This window comes from Peromyscus maniculatus, chromosome 23 (genome assembly GCF_049852395.1).
Source record: "Peromyscus maniculatus bairdii isolate BWxNUB_F1_BW_parent chromosome 23, HU_Pman_BW_mat_3.1, whole genome shotgun sequence".
NCBI classification, from domain to species: domain Eukaryota; kingdom Metazoa; phylum Chordata; class Mammalia; order Rodentia; family Cricetidae; genus Peromyscus; species Peromyscus maniculatus.
Window position 1 is genome coordinate 55324149 of NC_134874.1, and position 14578 is coordinate 55338726.

Consider the following 14578-nt stretch of genomic DNA (forward strand, 5'->3'; position numbering starts at 1 on the left):
AAGATATTTCAAATAGGAGTAGAAATATATGTACAGTACAAGAAATATGGTTTTACATTTGTATCAATATACAAGAATCCATAGCAGTGCAAATTATCTAAAGCTATTTTACTAAATTAGTTTACTAGTAAATACAATAATCTACCTTAATATCCTGTACCTATCCATTCCCCTTTTTCTTAAGGAGAATAGTGAGTCTAGTTTTTTGTTTCAACCCCAACGCTATAGCCATCATCCATAACCCTGAGAAACACGAAACCTTTGGGAGAGGGGCGTGTCATCTTAGAATTGCCACCCACCACATCACTTAGGTGGTGGTGCTCCAAAGTGTGACGGATGGGCACCTATCAAAAGGTTTATGGTTTTATTGAGACACAATGCTCTGCCAAGTTGACACCATATGTATTTTTTCATCTCCCATTTTATGCATTTAATTCATTTACATGTTCTTTTGCACTGTTGGGAATTTTTTCATAGCTTTTGTTTTGTTGAGCTGATGTTGTAGGTCTGATCCTATAGGAAAGGACAGGTTTCATTTCCGGTCTCACTGTATTTTGTTTGTCAGTCTTGAATTCCCTCTAAGTCTTGAATCACTTGGTCTGAGTTTGCAGGCTGCCCCGCCAACGCAGCAGCAGAAGTCTTTGGGATGGCATGTTGCCTCCTTGTCAGCACCAAGCACACAGCTCTGGGAGGAGAAGGTCTGTCCTGGCCTCTCCAGTAGCTTTTGCTGCTGTGGCCCGGAGCATGGCCATCTCCTCAGCTGTTTAGAGTGCTTTTCTGCTGGCTGCTTTTCAGCTTTCTCAAGATCTGTTTTCTGGCGACCCCGCCTACAGCCCGGAAGTGTCACCCGCTGTTTGGAGGTCATTGGTTTTGTCTTGTCTTGTTTGCCCAGTATCTACAGTTGTAGCAAACTATGTCCTTTCAAATTAGACTTACTGGGAAAGCACACAAAACATATTCAAAACACAATTTGAAAATAGTGTTTGTAAAACTTCATAGCACACCCGGCTTAAGAGAAAAGGCAAATGTGATGTGCACGATAATGAGGCTTGGTTTGTATGTGGTGCTCTGGGGAAAGAGGTGAGGAGAGCAAGAGAGAGAGGCGAGCAGCTCGAGGCCAGGCCGGAGACACTTCTAAAACTGTGACTTGACACTGAGCTCCCCTGCAGCAACTGCCCAAGGATGACTTTGAAGGACTGTACTCCTGCAAGTGAGGTTTGGGTGGTGTTACAGACCATGATTTTATAGTCTTGGGTGTTACAGACCATGATTTTATAGTCTTGGTATGTAGATGCAAGAGAACATCATCATCTGTTGAGTGCAGATACTACTAAGACTTTTTGTTTAACCATCAGTTTGAAGTGCTTTACCCCTCTGAGTAATTTAAAATATGAATGTGCCCTGTTGCCAACAGATGTGTTCTTGATGGGCCACACCATGGCCGAGCCTGTTTACCAAGCAGTTTTGCTTGAAGACAACTTGGCAGTGTCTGGAAAGGTCTTTATTACCAGGGCTTTGCGAGGTGGGGATGGAGCATCATCCAGCTGAAGGTAGTGTACATGTGTACATCCTACAGTGCTTGAAACAACCCTACGAGGAAGGATTTCCCGTAGGCAGCTTTAGGCCGAGACTGAGACGCCGTCTTTGCTAAGGAACGTGAACGGAACGGAGAAGCAGGGCTGTAGGGGTGGTTAAGTGGTTAGTTGGTGGTGTTTCCCTAGCATGAGCGCAGCCCTGGGTTTGAGCCCCAGCACCCCACACACTGGGTGTGGTGGTACACAGCTGTCATTGAGGACTTGGGAGGTGGAGGCAGGAGGATCAGAAGTTCAAGCTTATCCTCAGCTATGGAGAGAGAGAGAGCTACAGTGAATATTCCACTGTGACAGATGCCTGACCTCACTGAAACTGGAACCTGCTAACCTTGTGTAGTTAGAGGCAACAGGTTCAAACGTGGTAAACAGTAAGTGTTATCATTCCCGCTGTTATCACCATCAGTTCAATACATCAAAAATTACTAAAATGATGAAGCATGGTGAATTCTTAAATGGATCCTAACACTTGGGGTTTTCCTTACAGCTTATTTGATAAGCTGTGCCTTCAGAAAACATTTTTACTAATTATTTGTCAGTATTTTGTAATTGACATGCCACCGTTGAAAGGAAGGAGACACTGAGTTATGTTCTCTTTCTATAATACGTGTTCCTTCATCTAAGGGTTTTCTCCAACATCCTTTTTTCATTTCTCTGAATCTGGAATATGAAATATGGGAATACCAGTTGAATTCAAAACAGTACCCAGTCAGAGATTAAAATAAATCTGCAAATGATACCCCTTAGCTCATGATACGTGATAGCCTTTCTGTAATGGCGTGGTGCAGCAAGTGAGACCACTAGGAGCTTTTGCCTGCTGTGTTTTCTTACCATATGCGCTTCGTGAATGCTTCTTCACACTGAGATGGTCTAAGGGACTGACTAGTCTAGACGCTGGAAATGTAGGGTGCTGGTAGCGCTCTAAGAGGACCTTACGTGTTTACCATGGGAACTCAGTTGCTGAGGCTTATGGGAGGCCCGGTCTGCCATGGCAATCATGGCATTTCCCTTCCTCTCTAAATGGCCCCTGGTGGTTTTATTGACGCACTTTAGGGAGGACGATCAGCTGGTGCAGTTCTTGTTTGAGTTTTCATAAGGATATTTATTGCCTGCGCTACCACAGCTACTGTGAAAAACTGGCTGACAGTGGGAAGAAGAGTAGAAGGGAGCGAAGAACCAGGAGTCGAAGGCCTTGAGATTCTGCCCTCGTGGGATTGCCAGCCTGGTTGTGGAGGTTTAATGTGCATGCATGTTTAATTTGCACTGAGAGGATTTTCAGGCCTAAATGTAAGCCAGACCATGAGGGTCGGGTAGGAAGAGGACACGTAAGGCGCAGCCATTTTCATTGACGCTAATTACTCTTTGCCTAATCTAGACTCACAATACTTTGAAGATGTAGACTTTACTTAAGTTTTTAAATCTTTCAGTAGATACAGTTATATAAAGTGCTCCCAAGCACATGTGGCTGGTGTGTAATGTCAGCGTTGAGAATGTGACAGAACTTTGCTTCGCTCACTCTAGCACAGTAGTTCTCAACCTGTGGGTTAAGACCCCTTTGGGGGTTACAGAGATCCTGCATATCTGTAGCAACACAGATTCATAACAGTAGCAAAATTACAGTTATGAAGTAGCAACAAAATAATTTTATGGTTGGGGACCACAGCATAAGGCACTGTATAACTGTATCAAAGGGTCACAGCATCAGGATGGTCGAGAACCACTGGTCTAGGGTTAGCATCGCTCTTTCTCCACTCTCCTACCCAGTGGGAAGAAGAACATTGGGAGGCTCAGCTAAGCCTGTGGGACGACAGCAGCACACAGAGACAGTGCGCTTCCTAACGCTTGGGTCCTCTATCCACACCAGCTCCACCTGACTGGGAACGTGGCATCTGATCCACCAGAGTACCTCGGACTTGATTCTCAGTCACCCTCCCTTTATCTGACTGAAGGAGTGGAGTTTTGGTGTCGAGGCAGAAAACAGGAAATAAAATATGAAGAACATGAAAAGTACATTAAAATATTTTTCTTACAGTTTATTTGATAAGGAGTGTCTTCAGAAGATATTTTTACTAATTGTAAGTAATGTCTAATTGATGTCACTGTTTGGAGAAAGGACACCAAGCCGTTTTCTCTTTCTATAGTGTGTGTTCCCTCACATGATGGTTTTCTCTAATGTCTTTCTGTAATTTCTCTAAATCTAGATTATGAATTCTGGAGGGTACTAGTTAAATTCAGAACATTACCCCGTAGGAGAGTAAAAGGAACCTGCAAATGAGACCTCTTCCCTGGAGTAATAAATAGTATTCAGACCAAGTTACAAGAGCGACATGATCAGAGCATTTGTTATTTTACCTAAGAGTGGAGGCCTAGAAGATGGGAAATACTTGAAATGATGTATATAAAGAAAATTCAAAGTGCTTGTATGCACAGTCTTTTCAGAAAACATGTGTCTTAAGATTCAAATAAAATTTGATTTAAATAAAATCAAGTAAAAAAATAAAAAGATTCAAATAAAATCCAAATTAATCAGTATCACAGACAAGTTTATGGATTTCCTTAGTCAGCAGAGAAATTTGTGCCTATGTGTATATATGAGCATGCACAAAGTGGATATGGTTATGTCTCTGTGTGTGTATAAATAGTTGTTCAAGGTGAGCACCACTCATGTCAAAGGAATTTTTGAAAGATTTTTCATAGTTTTGTTATAGTTATTGGAAGGCTTGATTCTGACAGTTTCCGGCAACTGATAATCAAGGTCTTGTCTGTAGCAGGGAAGACTTTGTTTAGGTTCATGGCAGGTACTGAGGAACCTGTTCTTTTAGGGAGGGAGTCATTGGTATAACAGCTGTACAACAGCTGGTTTGTTGAGCAGGCAGGAATCATCCTTATCTCAACAGGCATCCTGGATTCTGGAGACACCGTAGCAATCTAAGAAGTCCATAGAAAAAGTCCCTAAGTTATATGATGGAATTATTTTCTTTCTAGAAAAACGTCTTTTACTCCTTGGAAAATTATCAGCCACCTTATAACAACAATTTTAAATTGTTTTCCTTGCAGAAAGTTTCCAAGTCTTGTTAGAAGTGGAAGAGTTACTCTGATGGACCCTTGTCTGTCACCTACAGTTACAGCACATACTCTTAAACCTGTTCACTGTCTCCCTCCCAAATGAATTGTTTTTAATTTGCTATTTGAAGAGTTCTCCTCTGTCTTATCATTTTACCCTGTCATCAGATAAGACATCCCCAACAAGTAAAGGTGCGTGTGACCTCTGCTTTGTTACCAGTCAGGAGAGTGGACTGCACACAGACTAGCCTGCTAAATCACAGTGACTGCGGGTTGTCAGGGTGGCCGCCATGCCAGCCAGCAGCGTTTGAGGGGAGTTTCCACGCGGGTGCCAACTCCTGTTTGCCCTTCTTTGTGATTGCAGCCTCCCGCTGTGTTTGCAGTGGCTTCTCCTCAGGCGCAGCGCCCCTCCTTGGGCTTACTGCTCAGAGAACTCCCAGTGTTACACCAGCAATGGCCTGCTGTCTCCGTTAGGGTTCCTGTTGCTGTGGTGAAACATGGCCAAAAGCAAGTGGAGGAGCAAAGGACTTATTTCCCTCACAGTTCCATGTAACAGTTCACCATCAAAAGCAGTGAGGTCGGGAACCTGATGCAGAGGCCGAGGAGGGGCACTGCTCACTGGCTTGCTCCTCATCGTTGCTCAGCCTGCTTTCTGATAGAATCCCGGACCACCAGCCCAGGGATGCTCCACCCACAATGGGCGGGGCCCTCCCCATCTATCACTAATGAAGAAAATGCCTTCCAGGCTTGCCGACAGCCCGAACTTGTAGAGAGAGGCATTTCCTCAGTTGAAGCTCCCTTCTCTCTGATGACTCTAGTTCGCGTCAAGTTGGTACAAAACTAGGCAGTACAGCTATTGATCTTACTTTTCAGTATGTTTTCAATGCTGTGTTCACTAGAGTTTAAGATCTACCGTGCTCTTACATTTAGGTTATTACATTGGAAAGAGTCATAGGGTAATTGGGGAGATGTGGTCAGATCATTAAAATATCTGAAAAGGAAATAGAATCTCAGTTTATAATTGTAATTCAAACTCTAATTACAACTGTCCTTTGGTGTAGTAGTGGAAGTTTCAGGACCCCCAGTGGGACCCTGAAACCTGATGAATCCTATGAAATGGTGTACTTGTGCGTAACCTCGCACATTGTCCACGCACTGAATCCCCTGTGGATGCTTGTGACAGCCAGTTGGACCAAGTGTTTGAATAACTGCTGTACTCTGTCGTTTAGGGAGGAACGACAAGGAAAAGTGCCTGAGTGTTCAGTACAGGGGCAGTTTTTCTCTGAATAGTTTGGTTTACGTTGGTCCTGTTCACGGGGGTGTGACTAGCTAATCAAAGACACTGATCAGTGATAGCATACACAGACTTGAATAAAAAGTCAGAGCTAACTGTAAAACTAGGACTGTATTAGAGTTTAACTTTTCTTTTGTAAGTCAGGCTTAATGTAAAGGAACAGAATCGAGAGAGACTTGTAAGTGGCTTTTCTCCTGCACAGAGGCAGCCTCGGAGCTGGTTTTCCGTGTTGCCTCTCCTGGGCCCACTCTGCCCTGCACCTCCATTTGAAGCGTCTCTAATTCTTCTCTTCTGTCTTGCTTGGCTGTCTTAAGAGCTGGGGAACTACTCATTTCTTTTGAACTAAAATGTTAAAGCTATTTCTTTTAGAAACAAACACCTTTCCTACTTAGCATCACTCACAAAATGTGCAGAAGTGATCCTAGATACTGATGTTACATGCTTTGGAACAAGTTATTCTCGCAGAAGTGTGATTTGAAGATGGCAGCGTGGTCCACAAAGGGTTAGACACCGTTTCCAGAGAGATGGATTATTCTGAAGCTGGTGCAGGTGGAGGAGGCCCCCCAGTCTGAGGCTCACTGTCCTCACAGGGCATACATACCCTTCTGCTCTTGCACTTCGGGGCGGGCGAGATTTCCAACTGAGCTGTTGTTTGCCCCTCTTAGGCAGAGGGCAAGTCACTGCCCCACAGTCCTGCTCTTACGGGAATGGTTCAACTAGAATCACTGGCCTCAGTTGTCTGCAATTCAAGGGGTCCGTCAACAAGTGATTGACACGTCACCCCTGTGGTCTTCGGAGACCCTGTTCCTTTTCACTGAGAGAACTGTCTTCATGTCTTCCCTTTAGCCTTCCTTTCAGAAAGTCTGACATTTACAGAAGTAGGAACAGCACTCTGATAGACTCTTCCCTGTGGTCTGTGTATTTCCCCTCTTGGAAACCATCTGCTGCCTCCATTCAGCTCTGCCTTGGCATGCATGTTCTTAATGCTGCTGGGTTTGTCTGTAGCACGCTTGGCTTAGGATCCGGCATCTTGAAGTGGTAATCTGAAGCAGTCCCTCGGCTCACCAGCACCGGCGCTCACGCTGGGCAGCACTCTTTGTTCAGGAAGCTCCCACAGACTTAGGCTGTGTTTTCCCAAAGATTGAATTCACTATTACATAGTGACATCGATGCGTCCATTATTCAGTTGTTTCTGTTCTTGTTTGTGTCTTAGGAGCCCTCCTGCTAAATAATTTGTTATGCCAACCCTGAGTATATTTGGGTTTTAAATTTTAGTTAATAATAATAAACAGACATCATTGTATTAAAGTCAGAATTCATGAATGTTTCAGAGACGTTAATTAATAAATGAGAGCCTCAATATTAAGAGCCCATGAGGTCATAGCTATCTGGGGCACCACTGAGTGACAGTATCACTAGTCACAGGTTGTTGCAAATTGTCTGTGCAAGCTGAATAGAACTGCAGAGGGCAGGCAGCATGAGACAATTGCTTTCTTCCTAGCCAGACAGAACATCTTCTTCATAAACAGGAGTGCTTGACAGACATAATGTAAAGAATTAGATGGTTTTTAAACTTTCTTTTCTTCTGGGAGCAACTGTCTTCTGTTATCATTGTGGTCTTTATCAGAGTTTGCATTCTAGAATGCATGTAGAATAATGATTTTGTTTTTACTTTATTATGCTTAACAGCAAAGTAGAAGAAAACATTTTCCTAGTGATTTCTAGTAGATTACTTTCTGCTAATACATAAGGTGTTTGTCACTGAACTGTTGACACTGAATCCAGCTGCAATCTGATGTACCCTGGTCTGGTTATTGATTCATCCTTCCAGTCAAAAACTGTGGTAGCGTACACCTTTAATCCCAGCACTCAGGTGGCAGAAGCAGGTGATCTCTGAGGTTCAGGCCAGCCTGATCTACAGAGTGACTTCCAGGACAGCCAGGCTCATACAGAAACCCTGTCTTATTTTTCTTTTCTTTCTTTTTTCTTTTTAAGCCTTCTCTTTTAAGGCAATGATTGTATGGATTATTTTTAAGTGCATTATTTTTCCTATTTTTATCTAATAGCAAGATTCAATCAAGAAACAATATGGTCAAAGGTACCTCATCTCCAAAATCCGTGGTATATGTGATAATTATATTTGGTGCTACCAGAATTAAGTTTTTAAGATTGAGTTTTCAATACTGATACACTAAAAAAACAAAACAAAAAAACCTAAACTTATACTTTTCTAGATACCAAGCCTTTTCTGGTACTCGTTTCTGTGAAATTCTTCTGGCTCCCTCCTACACTGTACCACCAGAGCTTGGAGCCTTCACTTACTGTACCCCGTTTTCTCCTGTTCCCTTTTCTCTAACTCTCAGATTCTGTCCACTGTTGGTCTGTCAGCCTAGTCTGTTCTGTAGAATACCAAAGAGTTCAAAATTCACCAGTGTGCTCTGAACATGGTTTTGAAAAATTATTCTGTCTTAGTCAGGGTCACTATTGCTGTGATGAAACACCATGACCAAAGCAGCCTGGGGAGGAAAGGGTGTATTTGTCTTATACTTCTCGTTCATCATTGAAAGAAGCAGGACAGGAACTCAAGCAAGACAGGAACCTAGAGGCAAGAGCGGATGCAAAGACCATGGAGGGGTGCTGCTTACTGCTCCTCATGGCTTGCTCAGCCCACCTTCGTATAGAACCCAGGACCAGCAGCCCAGGGATGGCACCACCTACAATGTGCTGGGCCCTCACCTATGAATTACTAATTAAGAAAATGCCCTATAGATTTGCCTACAGCCCTTCTTATGGAGGAATTTTCTCCTCACCAGTGCCTAGCTTGTGTCAAGTTGACATAAAACTACCAACACACAAACTTAAAAACTAATATCTGGTAGCACTAAGTATAATTATCACATATATATCATACAACATGGCTACAGAAAGATTTTAGATGAGGTGCCTTTGACTATGATGTTTTTTGACTAAATCTTGCTATTTGATGACCCCTTATGGATCAGTTGATTGGAAAGTAAATGTAGGCAGAGTATGTCTTGCTGCAGTAACTGATATCATCTATGTAGGATCATCTTACAACTTATTGTCTAAATTGAGGTACTTTAGGGATTTAAGGCAGCTCTGCTCACAGTGGGGAGTGTGTGTGTGCCTGGGATTAAGCTGAGGCCCACTTAACAGACAAGTGCTCTACCTCTGAGCCGTAGCCACAACTGCAGAATGTTCTTTTTAGAAGTAGAACTGTCAGAAATAGTGATACAAGGTACAGTTGATTAAACACACAAGCCAGTACATAGTAGTTGAAGGTCATTATCCAGCATTATACGCTGCACATAATTGTATGTGCTACACTTGTGTGTTCCTGACAGCACAGTGACATGTTTACAGGGGTGTGGTCATGAGGAATTTGCTGTGCTGGTGGGTCTGCCATCACACGTGATTGTCTTTGAACTAATTGTTGCATTGTGGGTGACTATTCCAAATAAGTAGCTTATCTTTCCTGTGCACTGTTAGGAAAATATGAGGAAATGGTTCAGACTTGATACTATAGTTTATAATTAACTTGTAAATTGTGATAAATATGCATAAGACAGAATGTCACAATTTAACTATTAATATTTAAAACATGGTAGTGATGTTTAAGGGATCACATTTCTAAACCTCTTTTACAATAAATAATCCTTTTTCTCTCTTAGAATCTATTCCTCTGAAGTCCCATGGTTCAGAGAAATGCAAGACTAGTTTTTAGTTTATATGTCGCAGATAATGCCTCAGAACTTGGTTTCTATCCTAAGAGAGAGAAAAGCAAGCCTTTTGTGTGCCTGAAGAAGACTGGGGCCAGGCATTGAGGAAGGCCGCGGGGAGTGGGGGAGGGGCCTGGCCTTAGTGGAGGAGCACTGGAGCACACAGTCATCTGGGAGAAACCTGGGAGCTTTAGGACACTTTTCTGTTGACGGCTGGCCTCTCAGGACCGCAGCTCTGTCCTTCCTGTCGGAAAGTCCATGTTAAATAACGGAGGTCCCAGGATCTGGTGCGGTTCTGCGAGCTTGGTGATGATACACGAGTAAGAAGGAAGAGAGCCACAGAAGGGCAGACACCCCAAAGGGAGTAGTGTAGACGATCCCAGTAATGGAGCAAAGCCAAGACAACTCTAAGTGTGGCACCTAAAAGCTCTGTCCCGTGCCATGCCAGGATTCAGCTGTGTGGGTAGGTGACTGGAGAAAGTACAACTTAGAGGTGTTGAAAGACAGCCCGCTAGAGCTGTTGGGGACCCAGAAGGGACGCCTCTGCCAATCGACAGTGCTTGACTTCCTTACTGTGACTTCAGACTGACTTCGGCACAAACTGGACTGCTGTGTTTCTCCTAGGAGGAGGCAGGCAGGAGAAAGAGGGCTGTCCCTTTCTCAAGTACATGACTGTGTGACAGGGGAGAGAGCCGCTCTCGTCCCCGGGGCCTCTCTGCTCCTGTGCTTCTGCCAACTCCCTTTCTCCTGCCTGTACTTAGTCCCTTTAGGGACAATTGTCCTGAGTGAACAGCCCTTCTTCTGGTGAGCTGAGGGATGTAAGAATCCTGTTTAGAACCAAGACTTCTCACACACACACACACACACACACACACACACACACACACACACACACACACACATCTGTATGCCCCTCCCAGAGCAGGTACTTTAGTATTGCTCACATCTGTTACTCAGTTGACAGTGTATGTAAGAGCCTTGTATACTAAAATCAGTTTGAAGCAGCTAGTTGGTATCCTGTGTGCAGATTTGAAAGGAATAGCCTATAGTCAGGCTTTATCACACTGCAGAACCAGAACTTGATTTCAGAAACATAGGAGTTTATAGCATTTGGAACTTGTAAATTTTATGTTTTCAATGTTAATTTGCAAGAATTGCTAATCATTGAGGGTAGGAAGAGATAGTAAAATACTTGTCAGAGGAGGCATAAGAAGTTAGGCTGTTGACACACTCCCAGCACTGAGGAGCTATAGACAGGCAGGCTCACTGACTGGCCACACAGGCCAGCCTACCCCGTGAGTGCCAGGCCAATGAGACCTGACCTCAAAAAGGAGGCAGATTGTATTGTATTGAGTCTTTCTCTGCCCAGCCAGCTCCCAAATAATGACACAGAGACTTCTTATTAATTATGAAAACTCAGCCTATAGCTTGGCTTGTTTCTAACTAATTCATGTAACTTAAATTAACCCATTTATATTAATCTACATTCTGCCACATGGCTCATGGCTATTACCTCTCTTCCTGTACATTCTGCTTGCTCTGCATCTCCTGGTGTCTCCCTGCGTGCCTCAATTATCTCCTACTTCCTCTCTCTGCTGGGAAGTCCTACCTATACCTCCTGCCTAGCTATTGGCCATTCGGCTTTTTGTTAAACCAATCACAGCAATGTATCTTCACACAGTGTACAAATATCCCACCAGCAGATGGCACCTGATGAATAACCTGATTGTCCTCTGACTACCAACATGCTCTTACACTACTAGTTCATACGTGTGTTCTCTCTCTCTCTCTCTCTCTCTCTCTCTCTCTCTCTCTCTCTCTCTCTCTCTCTCACACACACACACACACACACACACACACACACACACACACACACACACACGAATACCCAAACCTATGCACTGTAGATCTTCTCATAGAATTTTAATTTTACCAAAATCCCCCAAACTTATTTCAAAATAAATGTACATTATAAAGTACTTAAAAGGAGAGTATTTTGTAGTAGTGTTTAGTAACTTGCTAGGCTAATTATGGTTATTACAGTGTTCAGTAATTTATGATGTTAATTACCTTACTATGTGACACATTTGATACTTTGTATATTTTGTACTGCATATATTGATTCTAAACTGAACTTATAGAAACCCTGTGCTCTTTATTCTGGTGATAGAAAAATAAATCTGCATATGGAAGCAAGTAAGCTAGCCACTGTTAGCATCCATTCATCTTCACAGCTTCCTAGCTTCTTGTTTGTGTTGTGATTGGAATTGGATTTTCTTTGTTGTTGTTGTTGTTTGTTTGTTTTTTGTTTTTCGAGACAAGGTTTCTCTGTGTAGTTTTGGTGCCTGTTCTGGATCTCACTCTGTAGACCAGGCTGGCCTTGAACTCACAGAGATCCACCTAGCTCTGCCTCTTGAGTGCTGGGATTTAAGGCAAGTGCTACCTCTGCCTGGCCTGGAATTTTTTTAAATCAATAAATAGTTGAATAATTCAGGAAATATAAAATACTGTTTGGAACATGGTTCTGGAAATACACATTCCAAGTAAGTGGGAAAATGTAAAACGTTCTAGAGCAGTCAGTGTTCTTAACTTTCCTGATGCTGCGACCCTTTAATACAGTGATTGAGAACCCTCATGATCCACAGGTTGAAAACCCTTGTTGTAGAGGAACTTTAGTTAGAGGCCTTTCTGATCTTTTATCTCCACTTAGTGTAGGCAGATGTTTCTAGACTATGAAACAGGGCACCTCACTGAGTGAGTGTCCCACGTACAGGGTTTAATATGCAATGTATGATTAGAATCTATATCACATAAGGTGCTAACAGAGTGTAGAGAAGATCCAATCATCAGGTTTCAGTGTGGTTCAGTGTGGTTAGTCATCGCTCCAGGCCTTAGTTGACTGAGGGCGAGTGAGATCATAGGCAGGAATGCGGGTATATTTTGTGTAGCTTAAATGTGTTCATAGATGCCGTGAGTAAATAAACTGCTCGGATGTTTTTGCTGCTCCTTTTCAGTAGGAAATAGAAACACTTACTTGTCTTCTCCAGTTCCTCCTCGAAATTGTTTTCCACAGTGTACTTTTAGTATTTTGTCTGCAGTGATTGTTTTGAGGCTGGGTTGGCTGTAGCCAATGGAGTCCACAGAGCTGTGCACTGAGATGTAGGTGTGCATGGGATGGGGAATGGCAAGCAGTCCAGGTATAGGACGGCCCGTGTGGAGGAGGCTTTGAAGGAAGTAGGACCTTGGCAGTTTCAAGGACTGAGTGAAGATGCCTGGGCTTTGAACAGGCAGAATGATTCTGGAGACTAAAAAGCAGGGCCATGGGGGACGAGCACTGGGAAGCACTGCTTCCAGCCACTCCCACACCTCTGAGGTGGGGCTGTGGTCGCTCTCTGCTTTAGAGTGGGCAAGATGGGGTGGTTAAACACTCTGTGAAGTGTCTCGGTAAGTTGTACACTGTAGGCTTTTACTTTACATTCACTGTGCTGTGCCCTGTTGTGAACTCAGCCCATGAATGCTTCCTCTGGTTTTTATTAAAACTCACTCAACAAATCCTTATTGAGCTTTTCTAATTTTATATCCTAGACAGCCCTCCTTCCCACTGTTGACTTGTTTGTGTGTTTCTTGTCTTCAAGACTATGACATCAGGGGCTGGAGAGATGGCTCTGTGTTTAAGCACTTGTACCACTCTTGAGGAGAACCTCTGTTAGGTCCCTAGCACACATCAGGGGGGTCACAGCTGCTCCAACTCCAACTCCAGGACATCTGATGTCTCTGGCCGCCGTGAGTACCAGCATCATGTGCATATACTCACACAGACTCTTATGTACATACAATTTTAAAAAGTCTTTTAATGAAGATTAGGAAGTCCTATTTTCATACTAAATTTTTCATGATGCAAACACAAAGCTGTGAGTTTCAGATGTTTGAGTGGATGGAAAATGAGTTTGTTAAATACATGGTTCTCATATTTTAGTGCTATAAAAGTGTTTGGATAATTTTTAAATCAGTCTTATATTCTCCCTCATTCTTTGTTGTTTTTATAAAAGCATTAACAAAATTCAAAATCTGGCATTTATTAACCCTCGGTTCTAAAAAAAGGAAAGGCACATATCTATTTTTAATTTCCTATATTGTCTTAGTACAAGTTACTGATAGAGGCTTGTACCTTTTTTAAGTACAAAATTAAGTAGTTATTGAAATATAATGTATACTTTAAAAACATATTGTCATCTTCAAGCGGAAATAGGAAAAGTAATTAAAAGAGACGCATGTTAAATCCCACGTACGTGTTTAGGAAGTCGGGCACTTGCATTATTTGTTGAGTTCTCTTGAGCTATCTCCCAGGCTGGGCTCCACTCCACTCGCCTGCCTCCCCTTCCCAAGGACAGGCAGGACTAGCTGTAGGCACCACCACCATGCCTAGCTAAAGAAGAGCCAAAACGCCACATGCACTTGTGAGAAATAACAAGTCCCAGGTCTCCCTGATGATAACGTCTTACATAACTATAACATCACAACTGGAGTTAGACGTTGGTAAGATCCACAGGCTGTGCAGCCTTGCTTACGTCACGGGGACACAATAGGTGTGTGTACTTAGTTCTGTCACATGTCATTTCCGGGACACTACCACATCATGACACAGAGCAGTTGGATCCATGGCTCCCCCTGCCCCACTTCCATAGATACAGCTCTCTTTCCCTCCCACTTGCCCAAGGCTGGCCTGCTCTCCACCTCCAATCCTGTAAGTTTAAGAGTGATGTAAGTATAGACCCTTTGGGGGTGGCTTCCATCACTCAGCGAAATTCCGCTGAGCTGTAGTGAGTGCCTTTTAAAGTGACTTGCTAAGAGGTCATCTCGGGCCTTTTCCACTCACCACTCGGCACAGTCCT

General features: G+C 43.2%; 1 protein-coding gene across 1 annotated transcript in view; it reads left to right on the forward strand.

Annotated features, from left to right (window-relative positions):
- Ubl3 (ubiquitin like 3) overlaps positions 1-14578 on the forward strand; it is a 53567-nt gene that overhangs the window by 25646 nt on the left and 13343 nt on the right. The window lies entirely within an intron of this gene.